Source organism: Sminthopsis crassicaudata, chromosome 6 (assembly GCF_048593235.1).
Source record: "Sminthopsis crassicaudata isolate SCR6 chromosome 6, ASM4859323v1, whole genome shotgun sequence".
In the NCBI taxonomy this organism is placed as follows: domain Eukaryota; kingdom Metazoa; phylum Chordata; class Mammalia; order Dasyuromorphia; family Dasyuridae; genus Sminthopsis; species Sminthopsis crassicaudata.
Genome location: NC_133622.1, coordinates 131,338,186 through 131,353,628, shown reverse-complemented (window position 1 = coordinate 131,353,628; position 15,443 = coordinate 131,338,186).

The window sequence follows — 15,443 nt, the reverse complement described above, 5'->3', positions numbered from 1 at the left end:
TTTTGTTATGGCAATATGTAGTCTGGGATTTTTCTGTGTATTGGGTATTTTAAAAGCAAAATAATTGGTACAATGTTGAACTTATGAAACATCTACTTTGGTATATAAGAATTGTGTGAACATTCTGGGATAAATTTCTTATTGTTAAAAGTCTTACAAAATGTAGATGATCTTTTTGTGACAGGAAGAAAAAGAGTGACCTTGTCCGGGTCACTATCAGTTTGTTAAATTATTTAGGAGCACAGGGACTGAGAATTTCTTAAGACAAATTGCAATTTGTAAAAGGTGAGGAAAATATTTAGGCCATTTTATAAGCTTAGGGAAAGAGAAACTAGATTCTGTATAGGTGGAGGGGATTCTTCAAATTACTAAGTCTAGAACGAAAAAGAGTCTCCAGAGATCTCTAGGATTGGTGGGGTATTGTAGAACCTGGATTGGTGAATATGCATTATTAACTAAGCATTTATTAACTCATTTGTTGGAAGGGAAGCCTGATATAGTTCAATAGGATTCAAAAGGGGAACAAAGTTTTGAAATGTCAGCCCCTGTTTTACTTTTGCCATCTTTGAAAAAGGCTTTTCTTTTATATGTAAATACAGTAAACAATGTGGCTTTAGGAGTATTATCACAATTAAGGGGAGGGCAGCCACAGCACTTTTGGTAGAAGAAAAGTCAGAAATTAACCTTTGGGGGTAGTTTAATAGTGAGTGTCCTGCACCAGGTTCAATCAATTCTGAATCAAAGGGGCCAGGAGGTGGCTAACTGATTCAAGGATTTTAAAATATGAACTAATATTATTGGAAAGAGATGATTTGGCACTCTCACCAGACCATAACTTTAATCCAGCCATGTTCTTATCTGCTTCCCCTGGGGAACATGTGTCCCTTGAACATGATTGTCCAAATGTGATTGATTACCAAACTAAGATTAGGGAAGATTTGTAGGAGGTCCCTTTGTTGAAAGGCACTGAATAGTTCATAGATGGTTCCTCACAAATAGTTAATGGGAAAAGGAAAAATGGTTATGCTATTGTTAATGGGGAAGATTTGACTCTGGTTCAAGCTGGATTCTTGTCAAAAGAGTGGTCAACTCAAAATTTGTGAATTATATGCAGTAAATCAAGCCCTAAAATTGCTTGAAGGACTGATTCAAAATATGTTTGGGGAATTGTTCATATATTTGGGGAAGAAAGGGGAATGGTAAACAGTAAAGGAAAGGGATTGGAACACAGGGCATTGGTCTCTGAAATTTTGACTAATCTTATGTTACCTAAGAACGTTGCAATGATTCATGTGCAGGGGCACCAAAGAGGAAATTCATTTGAGATAAGGAGAAACTGCTTTGCAGATGAGGAGACAAAGCGGCCTGGAGAAGAGGAATCTGTAAGTACAGAGGAGATGATGGTGTTAATTTTGGCATTTCTGCCTTCAGTGCCTCCACTTTCCCTTACCCTAGAAGAGAAGTAGGAAGTCTAAAGCCTTGGCGCTGAGGAGGATAAAGAGGTCACTGGCTCCTCCCTAATGGCAGAGAGGTACTGACCATAGCAGGTATGAGACATGTACCCCAACATTTACATCAGGGCAGTCATTAGGATGTCTGAGACCTGTGTGATGTGGTGCTGACTAGGATTGTGGCACTGGCAGGCAACTGGTCAGTGGGCGTCCTATTTGTCAGAGGATGAATAGGGCGGCCCAATGATAAGTCTAAAAGGAAGAAGGCCCCTGGTATCAGGCCTTTCCAAAGCATACAGGTGGACTTTACCAAGCTGCTGTCAGTGGGGCATCTCAAATACTTGTTGGTCGTAGTGGACCATCTGACCTTATGGGTGGAGGCCATTCCCCTTGCCTGGGCAACAGCCACAGTAATTGTAAAAGTACTTCTTGAGCAAATCATTCCAGGGTATGGGATGGTGGAGCAGGCAGATTTAGGCCAAGGCACCTGTTTCACAGCTAAGATCTTCCAATCTGTGGCCCAAGCTCTAGATATATGATAGGACTTACACACCCCATAGCATCCTCCCTCATCAGGTAAAGTGGAAAGGATGGATAAGGAAATTAAACAGCAACTGACTGAATTGGCATAGAGACACAATTGCCCTGGACCAAGTGCCTTCCCCTTGCCTTATTAAGAATTAAAACAAAATCCCTGAAGAGATGTGGAATTGTCATTTTATGAATTATTGTATGGTCACCCTTATCCAAAAGGGATTCAAAATTCTTCCTTCTATCCAATATTTGAAACCAAGGATTTGTTTTTAAGAAAATATATTATATCTTTACTGTAACATCTGAAAACTTTACAACTAAACAGGCTTATTGCTCAGACTCCTCCCTTAGGATTTCAACAGTGCATGAGTTCTAGCTTGGAGATGGGGTCCTGGTTCGGATATGGAAGGAGGACAAGCTGACCCTGAGCTGGAAAGGACTGACCCAGATCCAGATACAGCAGTGCTGCACAGGAAAGAGGGTGGACTCAGCATACCATAATTAAGGGACTGGTGGACTGCGAGGGTATGGACTTCCCAACTGAATGCAGAGAACAAGCTGAGACAAACATTGAAAAGCAACTGATGAACTGTGCATGTAAAATCTTGATAGCGGTATTGAAGCCTCACTATTAGATAAAATATCTACTACTGACACCTCCCCCTCCTACAAAACATCCTCCATCAATCATAAGAGTTCCTAAAAACTTGTACCAATAATGTAACTTTTCCTCCTCTGATGAATTGTGTTAGAAAGAAAAAGAACCTGGTATGATACCCTATTTGGTGGTGCTGGAACTGGTTTGGGTATAGTTAATTCTATAGATCTTGAGGCCTTGGCCAGCAGACTGCGCAGTGCTGGGCAAGATGTTTCTCAAGCTTTGACTGTAAATGCTCCATGGTTGCTCACGACGATCCTACCCCACCAAAATACTTTAAAATATCAAGGCCAATTTCTACAGATTTTTAATGAGAGTATTATTACTAGTTTGGGTTTTACTGGAAATATTAGTAAATTACTTAATTGGCCCAAATGCTCTTTACAAAATATGTATACCTTGATACAAAAAGAAAATGCTCAGAGATTGTTGCAATGTGGGATCATATGTTTAATTTACCAGAAGCATGGAAAAAACAATGACCTGAAAATACTATGTGTACTTCTCTTTGGTGTACTGGAACTATTGTGTATTATCAAATTAAGATATGTGCTGTTATGTGTCACTTTCATGTGTTACCTTTTGTCTTACCTAATCACTTTGCTTTACCTCATATATATGGAAACTACATAGATTTGAATAATGTAACCCACACTTTGTCTGTACTGCAACTGATAGGGGGATTGTTTGTGGGATGATGATTCAGCAGATGGAACCCTCCCTTCTATCACATTCATCCAATTTGTGTGATTTAACATTGTATCCTGTGAATAACTTCTCCATGATATATGAGGTATCTTCGCAACATATATGTATAGCTTCTAATAACCTGGGTACCCAAGCTTCTTCCTTTACCCCATGTCTCCCTGTCACTACAACCTCTTATCGATATCCTGAACAAGTCTTTAGTTATGAAGAAACTGTTAGAGTCTAATTAGCGCGCGTTAAATGAACATCGAATACAGACTCATATAGCTGCAGGACAACTTATCGAGGCCTCTCATTTAGTGACATCAGATACTAATCATCATTGGTATGGCTTCTTACTTAGATCAGGTAGCACTACCATTTATTTTAATAGTTTAGCCATAACCATATTATTTTTATTGTTCTTTTTGTAATACTGTATGTGTAATTGTTAAATGTATCGGAAGATGAAAACAATTTATTCTAATTTTACCCCATTAGCTCAGTCCTCTTATTATTTTCGTGATCTTAAGGCCAAATGAATAAGAAATTAAGATTTCATATTAGAATTGTAAGCTCATTCAAATCTAACAGGCCTGAGCTTCTAAATTATGGGAATTTGACCGTTCCATGAACTCTATATGTCCTTGACAATAGGTACCAGGAACTAGCCATCCCTGGGAATGTGTATGCTTAGGGCTGGGTGGCTTCCTCCCCGAGCATATACAATTGATAAGGAAACACTTCAAGGTATAGACAATATGGAATGAATCAACATACCAGATTGTCACGTACTCTGCACATGTATACGTGCCAAACTTCTTGACTAAGGGTCTTCTTTGTCTAAAAAAAACATATAAAAGGCTAGTGTTCTATATCAGCCGTCAAGCTTCAGCCACGAGGAGGACACTTTGCCTGGAAAAATCTTTACACAATTCAAGTTGATTGAAGTTGAAACGGGGCTCCCAGCCATTTAAATTTTTGAGGTTTCCTTGAATTGGTGATGTATTCTCTTCCTCTATCTGCTATAATTGTCATGTTGTTAACTGTTCTTATTTCTGTTTGGTTTTTTGTGTAAATCTAAATTCTGTACCTTGTCTTATTTGATTAAAACTTTTTACTTTTATTTTTTAACTGAGCTTGAGAGCATCATTTATAGGAGCGAATCCGAACTTTTCTTTAAAATCATAATACAGAGCACTTCTTTGTTCCAGAGGCAAATCAGTAGAAACTGATTTCTGCTCTGCACCAGGCTACTCATCTGGGGAGGAGTGCCCTCCAATCCTTGGTTGAAACTCGTTTTCACTGGCCATAAACTGGGGGAAACAATCAGGCAAGTCTGCCAGGCCTGTCCAATTTGTGCCCAAATGAATCCTGAGGGGAGCTGTTAAAGCTCCCACCTCTCCTGAAGCCAATTCAGAGGAAAGGCACTTACCCTGGCGAGGACTGGCAACTAGATTTCACGCATATTGCCCCCCCCTAGAGGTTTCAGGTTGCTTCTAGTGTTCGTGGACACATTTACTAACTGGGTAGAAGCATTTCCTTGCAGGACTGAGAAAGCCCACGAGGTATCCAAATTTTGCCTGTTAAACGAAATTATACCTCGCTTTGGTTTACCTGCCTCGTTACAGAGCAATAATGGGTGTGCCTTTATTTCCCAGGTGACCCAAATTGTAGCAAAAGCTCTTAAAATTACTTACTATCTCCACACGTCATGGAGACCCCAAGCCTCAGGGAAGGTGGAGAAAATGAATCATACCCTTAAGTGAGTCCTCTCTAAATTATGAGTTGAGACTCATAATTGAAGATTGGATTAAAAATCTCCCAATCTGGCTTCTTAAAATCAGAATTGCCCCCAGGGAAGCTATTAAGCTTTGTCCATTTGAGCTCTTCTATGGACAGCCTTTTCTAACAACTAATTATCTTGTTGACCCCAAATAGCATCTGGTCACTAGATTTGCTTCAAGACTGAGGGCAATCCAGAAGGCCCTTTCTGAATATGCAATCAAGCATCTCCCTAAACCCACAGATGCTCCTGCTCAGGTTAACTCCCCTGTAAATCCTGGGGATATGGTATATTAAAGAGCTGGAAACCCCAGGGGTCTGACCCCCTAGGCATGAAGTGGAAAGGGCCATACAAGGTCATCTTAACTGCTCCAAATGCAGTTAAACTGTAAGGGTCCCCCAGCTGGACTCATATTTCTAGGATTAAAAATGTTGCTTCTGTTTCAGATAATCCAGTTTATTCCTGTGAGCCCATAGAGGACCTGAAGTTACTCTTTTGCAAGACGCCTGGGAAAGACTCTGGAGAAAGAAGCCTCTCATGCTAATCTTTCTTTCTCCTTATGAGGACTCTACTCTTGATATTTTCTCTCTAGCTTTCTTGGTCCTACTCTGTGGGTCCTGGGAAATTGGGTCACAACTTCCTAGTCAGACTTGGGAACTCTGCGGGGAATGGGGGTGTCCAGGACTGCTGGGTGTGCTATCACCACCCCCAGGGTGGGTCACAGATGCGGCCTAATGCATTCTTTGCAAAGGCTCCATTCCCATGGGCCACCAGCTCCTCAGTAGATGCCACCCCCTTTGTACTAGCCAACCCCCAGGGAAACTACTCTGACCCAACTGTTCCCTGCTTTCTGGCTGGGAAGGATCTCATATCTACCCATCACCACACCACAGTGGTTGTCACCGTGGCGCCTAATGGCCATATTCAAATCCCTGATGTGGGAATATTGACCTCTACCACCAATACTGTGGGTGCCAGCGAGTGTGACTCGTTTCAAAACTGCCGAAATTTCACCTTGGCAACTTGCACGAGCTGCATAGGTGGGACACAAGCCAAGTGCAGTTATGATTACGCACCCCCCAAGAAGGTAATTGTAGGGAACCCATTTAGGGATTATCCTGGCAAGCTCACCTACAGTGTTATATAGCACCTTCCTTGAAACTTCTCCATAACCTCCTCAGGACTAACATTCCAATCAATAGGCTGTTATGCGATTATAATCATCCGTGGGGACAAGCAACCAGGACACTGCTACAAAATAAAACTTTGGGGACCATCTGTGCGCCAAGGAGGTATACATTCCTCTGTAAAGTAAGTCTTCCACTCCACCTTAATGTTTCTGAGGGTCCTGTTAGAAAAAACACCTCTGACTGGAACCCTCCCCCACCTGTGATTTTGTCCACTTGCTGCCTTACACCCTTTAAACACCATGGGTCCTGCACCCTGGGTTACCTAAGCACCCCTTTCACGGTATATAATGCCAGCACCTCCGATCCCACCCCTTCAAATAGACCAAGGAGAGGGCTTTGGGAAAATGTTCTATGGTACTTACGGAAAGGCACTTCAATGCTAGTGCCCTTCATAGGGTACTTAGAACATGAAAATGTTCTTTCCAACCTAACGGCCCCTATTAACCAGCTGGCAAATGAGACTGCACATTCTCTCCAGGAGATTCAAGAATCTCTGGACTCCCTTGCCAACATGGTTCTGGATAATTGTCTGGCCTTAGATTATCTCCTAGCTTCTAGTGGCGGAATTTGTACCCTGGTCAATACTTCTTGCTGTATGTATATTAATTATTCCAGGGAAATTAAACTTAGCACTGGAAGAATTTTAGAAAAAGCTGGCTGGATGAAGGACATTCAAGAGAAAATCCTTACTCCTCCGGACTCTTCCTCTGGGTGGGGCTCCTGAATATGGTCTCTCTTAACCCCCATCCTAAATCCACTTTTAATAATTGTCTTATTACTCATATTTGGTTCTTGTATTTTCAGACTACTGGTGGGAGTCGTTTCTTCTAGGCTTCGAGCTTCAAACTTTCAGCTGCTTCTACAGCCTGCAGACTCTGGGACTCAAGGAGACACACACCCTCTAGACTCAGCTGCTGCCATCTTCAGATCCTGTGTTTCCCTTCCTGACATGGACCCCCCAAATGAACTAGGGACAGCTCTACAACCCTTGCCAGCTTGAAGAAGCTATAGAAGATGAGACCTTTGTCCCTTTTCCCCAAAAGCATTTGGAGGGACTTGTCTCAGGGGGGAATCTGACGAGGGAAACGGAGGTCAGAGACCCTAAAAAGTTAACCTTAGCTCGACCTAGAAGCCAATCCCACCTCTGTTAAGTACCACTAATTAACCTTTCTATAGAATTCAGCTGACACTAAGCAAGTTTTCTATAGAGCTGAACTAAAGCTAAGTACTCCTACTTAACTTTCAATAGAACTGAAATAATGTTAAGTACCACCACTTAAGCTTTCTATAATTTGAACTATGACTAATCAAACTTTCTATAACTTTACTGAAGCCTATTCAAACCCAAAACCTCTCTATTGTCTCAAAAGCCCTCAAGACCTAACTCTGATCATATAACTAAGTATTCTGACTGTACCAGGGTGGGCAGAATAGACAGAACTCTCTAATCCCATCTGGGAGTTCCGGTCCACCTGAGATCTCTCCGTGATTTAAAACAAACTTTTTACTTTTAATTGAGTAAATTCTTTTACTTCACCCTCGCCTGGTCTCACATACCATAAAGCCTGGAAATCCCCCAACAGTTTGCTGTTTCCTATTCCAGTTCATTCTACAGATGAGAAAACTGAGGCAAACAGATTTAAATGATTTACCCAGGGTCACAAAGATAGTAAGTGTCTGAAGCCAGATTCAAATTTATGAAGATGAGTCTTCCTGACCTTAGTCACAACACTCTTATCTACTATAACACCAAGCTGCCTATATAATGATTTATCCCTTTTTTTAAACAGCCATGCCTATGATTAAAGAGGATACACAATAAGATTGCTCAGTAATTCATTTGTCTCACTGATTCCTTTGTGCCCTTTTCAAGTGCCTACTTCTAAACAAAATAAGAGATCCAAAATGTAAGGAGAAAATCAGTGTTTCTTGTGTGGGTTTTTTTCAAGTTGCTTAAGACCTTTCTGAAATTTTCTGGGTTTGCATGGAATTTTTTTCAAGTATATTTTGTTATTTGGGGTATATAATTATTATTTTTTTTTATTTCAGTCTGCTGGGAATCCTCTTTTGAATTAAATTTTTGTGTTTCATAACACTTAAATGTTTATTAATGATCTAACTTTATAGGACATTAATTATGGACAATTCAGGTTTAATCAAGCAGATAGCTAGTAGACTAAATACCCATAAATGTCAAATACTGATAAATGTCATCAGCTCAGGTTAAGTAAATGTACTTATAGCTGGCCAAGGCTCAAGTAAATATGGGCCTGCACGTATTATACAGGTCATAGGAGAAACACAGAAATAATGAAAATAAAATGCAAAAAGAATTCACATATTCTTGTAAGTTCTTCACCTTATCTCACTCTATTCCTCACAATTTGACTTCCTGAAATTTAGGCCTTGGGTCTCATATTTTCTACTCTACAGCCTTTTGAGTGTAGAGATCACGTGACATCCTGAAATGTGCCCTGTTGTGCCCTACGGTCCTCTGAGAACCAAGTCATGTCCTGACACCTGGACCCCATGTCCTAACACCTCCAAGAAGCCTTTCCCTGGACACTTAAATGTTTACTAATGATCTAACTTTATAGGACACTAATTATAGGATAATTATGTATAATTGTCTAAATTTTCATAATTTTGCTGCACATTGAAATTGTGCTCTAATCTTGGACTAATTCTTCAGTTTAATTGTTGTAGTCTTTATTATTGATGTTTGTTATGTTACTATATGCACAATGAGTTTTATTTAAACGAAATGAACAGTATGGATATTAAAACTTAACCTCACATGATAGTCCTGACTAACAGCATTGAAGACAAAATAATAGAGGAGAACTTAAGTGGGGTATAGATGACATGGGGAGATGTTTATTGCATGTTATAGGGGAGGCAGTGGCCTGTAAATTATTTAAATTAACAATATCCTTAAAGATATAATAGGAAGTTTACATGGGCAACTAGTTAGTAAATCCATCACTGATGAGAAACAGATAAGGATGAGGTAGGACTTTTTTTTTCAAATAGAATAATGTAATAAAATTATAATGCAATGCTTTGTGAAGAGGGGAGAAATGACAACTGGAAGTAGAGAGGAACATGGATGCAATGGTTTAATTTTGGCAATCAGTTCTTTGGGGAGAAGAATTGCTGAAGTCAATTTATGAGGAGCTATTCAGTTCCTAAAATTAGGATATGTTAAAGAAATAACAGTGGTAGGTGAACAATATGAAGAAAGAGAGGGGCCAACTTCAATTTGGTGTATTGTCTGAAAGTAAACAGTAATGAGTTCATAGTATAGAAATGTTTGGAATGTATCAAGTGTTCAAAGAGGACCAGAACCTCTGGGATTAGGGTTTAACGAGCCCTTTTCAGGATTGCTTATCCTTCTTTGGTATTCACCTTTCACCCAACTCTCATTAATGGCTCCAATATACATTGCTCAAGGGCCACACCTTAGTAAAACCATCTTAGTAGATGGCCTAATTCAGCTTGAGGACAACTGAGAAGCCTCAAACCTGTCAGCAAATTAGGGGAATGTCTACCCCATGTATGTGAAAAATTCTCCTGGTAGAATGATCAGATGAGATTCATTTGTTCCAACAATCATGAAGGCAGTTGAAGCAGGTGCTGTGCAGCACCTTAAGCTTGGTGAGAGACTGAATAAGTCAAGGTCATCTATTGTATCCCAGGCTTTCGCCAGTCATCTTAACTTTTCTCTTGACCCTAACTGACTCTGAAAAAGAGATTAAGCTTGATGCCTTTGTGCATCTCTACATAACTTAAATCCAATTCATACATCACCCCATGATGTCATCAGTCTTTTTCAAAAATGAAGGATAAACAGCATTGTAATTGTAACAGGATTGGAATGCTTGTAAAAGTGGGACATCTGATAGACCCATCAGCCTGGAGTCAGGAAGATGGGAGTCCAAATCCAGTTTCAGATGCTAGTTCTCTGTCCTTGAAAAAGTCATCTTATCTCCATCTTGTTTAGGTTCTGCAGTGTAAAATGGGGATCACAATAGCACCTACCTTGCAGAGATATTATGAGGATCAAATGATGCCTAGCACAATGCCTAGCATACAATAAGTACTTAATAAGTGTTTATTCTATTCTTTTTCTCCTTCTTGCAAAGACTAGAGAAGCAATTTGGTACTGCAGAGATTTGGTTCACCATACATAATATATATATATATATATATATATATATATATATATATATATATATATATATATATATATATATATATATATATATATATATATATATATATATATATATATATATATATATATATATATATATATACATATATATATATATATATATATATACATAATATATATATATATATATATATATATATATATATATATATATATATATATATATATATATATATATATGAAGAAGAGTGTCCATCTGAGTTTGTGCTATGAATGAAGAGAAAGTCGTCTAAGGAGTGACATTAACAATATTTGGTTGTCCCAATTACAGAGATATTGAACTGAGAGGAAATAAACAGATCCTATTATAAAGTATCTGATTGAACTTTATAAGGTGAAACAATAGATTGGATATAATAGCTGCTAAAATGATATATTCAGCTAAGTAATATAGACTTTTCGGAAGGAAAACATAGCAAAACATTATCTAAACATCTCATGCAAATTGTCTTGAAATCAAGACAAGAAATCATCCCTGATCATCAGAATCCCAAGAATAAGAACTCATTGAAATTCTCATGAGAAATGTAATCATTGGAAAGACTGTTCTTCAAAGGTAGAGAATGTTTCATTATTGTCTTAGTATTGCTAGAACCCAGACCAATGCCTGCCACATAGTAGTAAATGCTTCTTACTTTATTTAATTAATTAATCCTAATTAATTAAATTTTGCTTTTATTTATATATTATTTATTTATTGTTTTATTAATTTATCAATCAGCTCTTTTAAATTATAGCTGATATAAAAATACAAACTGCAAAACAGAAGCAAAGAAATAAAGAGTTAACTTCTAACTACAGCTCTGGTCTTTGACAATTGTGTCTGTTGGATGTGCTGAAGAAGTGAATTTTGACTTAGTTTGGAAGCTCTTCTTTCCTTACTCTTGGGAATATTACTGATATCAGTAATAGAGACTGTCACAACCCATGAAAATCTTTAGCCTTACTTTAGTACCACTTTCATGATATCAATTTATTGAATCTTTTGCTCAAGATATTGTGAGGATATGAAATGTTTGAGGCTAGGCCTAATTCAGATCTTTTCACTGGAAATTTATATACTCAATGTTAAAATTAAATGAGAATTTAGTAGATCATTCTGGGCATCTGATAGCACAAGGGATAAAGTACTGGGCATGGAGTCAGGAGCCCCCATCTTAATAAGTTCAAATGCAGACATTTACTGACTGTATGATCTGAAGCAAGTGGCTTTATCCTGTTTGTCTCACTTTTTCATCTGTAAAATGAACTAGAAAAGGAAATGACAGTCTCCTTCAGATCTTTGTCAAAATAAAAAAAGTGGGGTCACAAAGAGTTAGACATGACTGAAAAATGACTGAACAGAAGTAAATCAGAGGGGACTTAGCCATAACAGGGGAAAAATATTCAATAAGATTGGCATTTGAGGGCACCTCTGTTTTACTGAGCTGCATGGATCGCCCCCTACCTCAAATTGCCCACAGTAGTCTTTTAATCAAGTATCAGAGTGTTCTTGGAGTTTCATATGGCTATTTTGTACTCAGTGAGCAGAAAATCTATTACAGTAATTACTGCATATAGAACAGTGATCATATTCATGGCCTAGGGCATAATTTTCCTCAGCAAGATCCTAGTCACCATAACAACTATGTATTAATCTCAAAAGTTAAAACTCTCTGGCTCTACTCTTCTCTCAGAAGCCCATATATATCAGAAACTTTCAACATGCCTAGTTTGAAAGGAAGATAAGATTCTTTTTTTTTTTTTTTTTTTAGGCAATAGATATTTTCATAAGAAAACAGTTGCCCAAATAAGAATATACATGAGGACATTTAAAAAATATGAACTTTAACATAAATGAAATGGTTTGAATAAATGAAAAATAATGAATTATGCAGGCAAAGGGGTCATCTTGAACGACTTTTTGCCTGATAAATGAAACGTTTCCATGACACCCCTGGCAATTTTTTTTCTTCCACTTTATTCTTAAATATCTTCAGTAATAGGCAATTCACCACTCCTGTGAAAACAATCTATTTTAAATTTCTTTTTTATTATTATTATTTTTTTATTTTATTAATTTTTCCAAATTATCCCCTCCGTCCCTCCACTCCCTCCCCCCGATGGCAGGTAATCCCATACATTTTACATGTGTTACAATATAACCTAGATACAATATATGTGTGTAAATACCTTTTTCTTGTTGCACATTAATTATTAGCTTCCAAAGGTATAAGTAACCTGGGTAGATAGACAGTAGTGCTAACAATTTACATTCGCTTCCCAGTGTTCCTTCTCTGGGTATAGTTATTTCTGTCCATCATTGATCAACTGGAAATGAGTTGGATCTTTTTTATGTTGAAGATTTCCACTTCAATCAGAATACATCCTCATACAGTATTGTTGTTGAAGTGTATAGTGATCTTCTGGTTCTGCTCATTTCACTCAGCAACAGTTGATTTAAGTCTCTCCAAGCCTCTTTGTATTCCTCCTGCTGGTCATTTCTTTCAGAGCAATAATAATCCATAACCTTCATATACCACAATTTACCCAACCATTCTCCAATTGATGGACATCCATTCAACTTCCAGTTTCTAGCTACAACAAAAAGAGTTGCCACAAACATTTTGGCACATACAGGTCCCTTTCCACTCTTTAGTATTTCTTTGGGATATAATCCCAATAACAGCAATGCTGGGTCAAAGGGTATGCACAGTTTGATAACATTTTGGGCATAGTTCCAAATTGCTCTCCAGAATGGCTGGATTCTTTCACAACTCCACCAACAATGTATCAGTGTCCCAGTTTTCCCACAGCCCCTCCAACATTCATCATTATTTGTTCCTGTCATTTTAGCCAATCTGACAGGTGTATAGTGGTATCTCAGAGTTGTCTTAATTTGCATTTCTCTGATCAGTAGTGATTTGGAACACTTTTTCATATGAGTGGAAATAGTTTCAATTTTATCATCTGAGAATTGTCTGTTCATATCCCTTGACCATTTATCAATTGGAGAATGGTTTGGTTTCCTATAAATCAGGGTCAGTTCTCTATATATTTTGGAAATGAGACCTTTGTCAGAACCTTTACTTTTAAAAATATTTTCCCAATTTGTTACTTCCCTTCTAATCTTGTTTGCATTAGTATTGTTTGTACAGAAACTTTTTAGTTTGATGTAATCAAACTTTTCTATTTTGTGATCAATAATGATCTCTAATTCTCCTCTGGTCATAAAATCCTTCCTCCTCCACAGGTCTGAGAGGTAGACTATTCTTTGTTCCTCTAATCTATTTTTGATCTCATTCTTTATGCCTAAATCATGGACCCATTTTGATCTTATCTTGGTATATGGTGTTAAGTGTGGGTCCATATCTAATTTCTGCCATACTAATTTCCAGTTTTCCCAACAGTTTCTTCCGAATAATGAATTTTTGTCCCTAATGTTGGTATCTTTGGGTTTGTCAAAGATTAGATTGCTATAGATGTACCCTTTTTTGTCCTTTGTATCTAATCTGTTCCACTGATCTACCGTTCTATTTCTTAGCCAGTACCAAATGGTTTTGGTGACTGCTGCTATATAATATAGCTTTAGATCAGGTACACTTAGACCACCTTCCTCTGACTTTTTTTTTTCATTAGTTCCCTTGCAATTCTCGACCTTTTATTCTTCCATATGAATTTTGTTGTTATTTTTTCTAGGTCATTAAAATAGTTTCTTGGGAGTCTGATTGGCATAGCACTAAATAAATAGATTAGTTTGGGGAGTATTGTCATCTTTATTATATTCGCTCGGCCTATCCAAGAGCACTGAATGTTTTTCTAATTATTTAAATCTGACTTTATTTTTGTGGCAAGTGTTTTGTAATTTTTCTCATATAATTCCTGACTATTCTTTGGTAGATGGATTCCCAAATACTTTATACTCTCAACATTTGTTTGGAATGGAATTTCTCTTTGTATCTCTTGCTGTTGCATTTTGTTGGTGATATATAAGAATGCTGAGGATTTATATGGATTTATTTTGTATCCTGCCACTTTGCTAAAATTCTGAATTATTTCTAATAGCTTTTTAGCAGAGTCTTTGAGGTTCTCTAAGTATACCATCATGTCATCTGCAAAGAGTGATAGTTTGATTTCCTCATTTCCTACTCTAATTCCTTGAATCTCTTTCTCGGCTCTTATTGCCGAGGCTAGCGTTTCTAGTACTATATTGAATAGTAATGGTGATAGTGGGCAACCTTGTTTCACTCCTGATCTTACTGGGAAAGGTTGCAGTTTATTTCTATTGCATATTATGCTTACTGAAGGTCTTAAATATATGCTCCTGATTATTCTAAGGAATAATCCATTTATTCCTATACTCTCAAGAGTTTTTAGTAGGAATGGATGTTGGATTTTGTCAAATGCTTTTTCTGCATCTATTGAGATGATCATATGGTTTTTATTAATTTGATTATTAATATGGTCAATTATACTAATAGTTTTCCTAATATTAAACCAGCCCTGCATTTCTGGTATAAATCCTACTTGATCATAGTGTATTATCCTGGGGATGATTTTCTGAAGTCTTTTTGACTCTGAAGTCTTATTTAAGATTTTAGCATCAATATTAATCAAGGAAATTGGTCTATAATTTTCTTTCTCAGTTTTCGATCGACCTGGTTTAGGTATCAGTACCATGTCTGTGTCATAAAAGGAGTTTGGTAGGACTCCTTCATTCCCTATTTTTTCAAATAGTTTATATAGCATTGGGGCTAATTGTTCTTTAAATGTTTGGTAGAATTCACATGTAAATCCATCTGGTCCAGGGGATTTTTTTCCTGGGGAGTTGATTAATAGCTTGTTCTATTTCTTTTTCTGAAATGGGACTATTTAAGCAATTTATTTCCTCCTCTGTTAATCTCAGAAGCCTATATTTTTG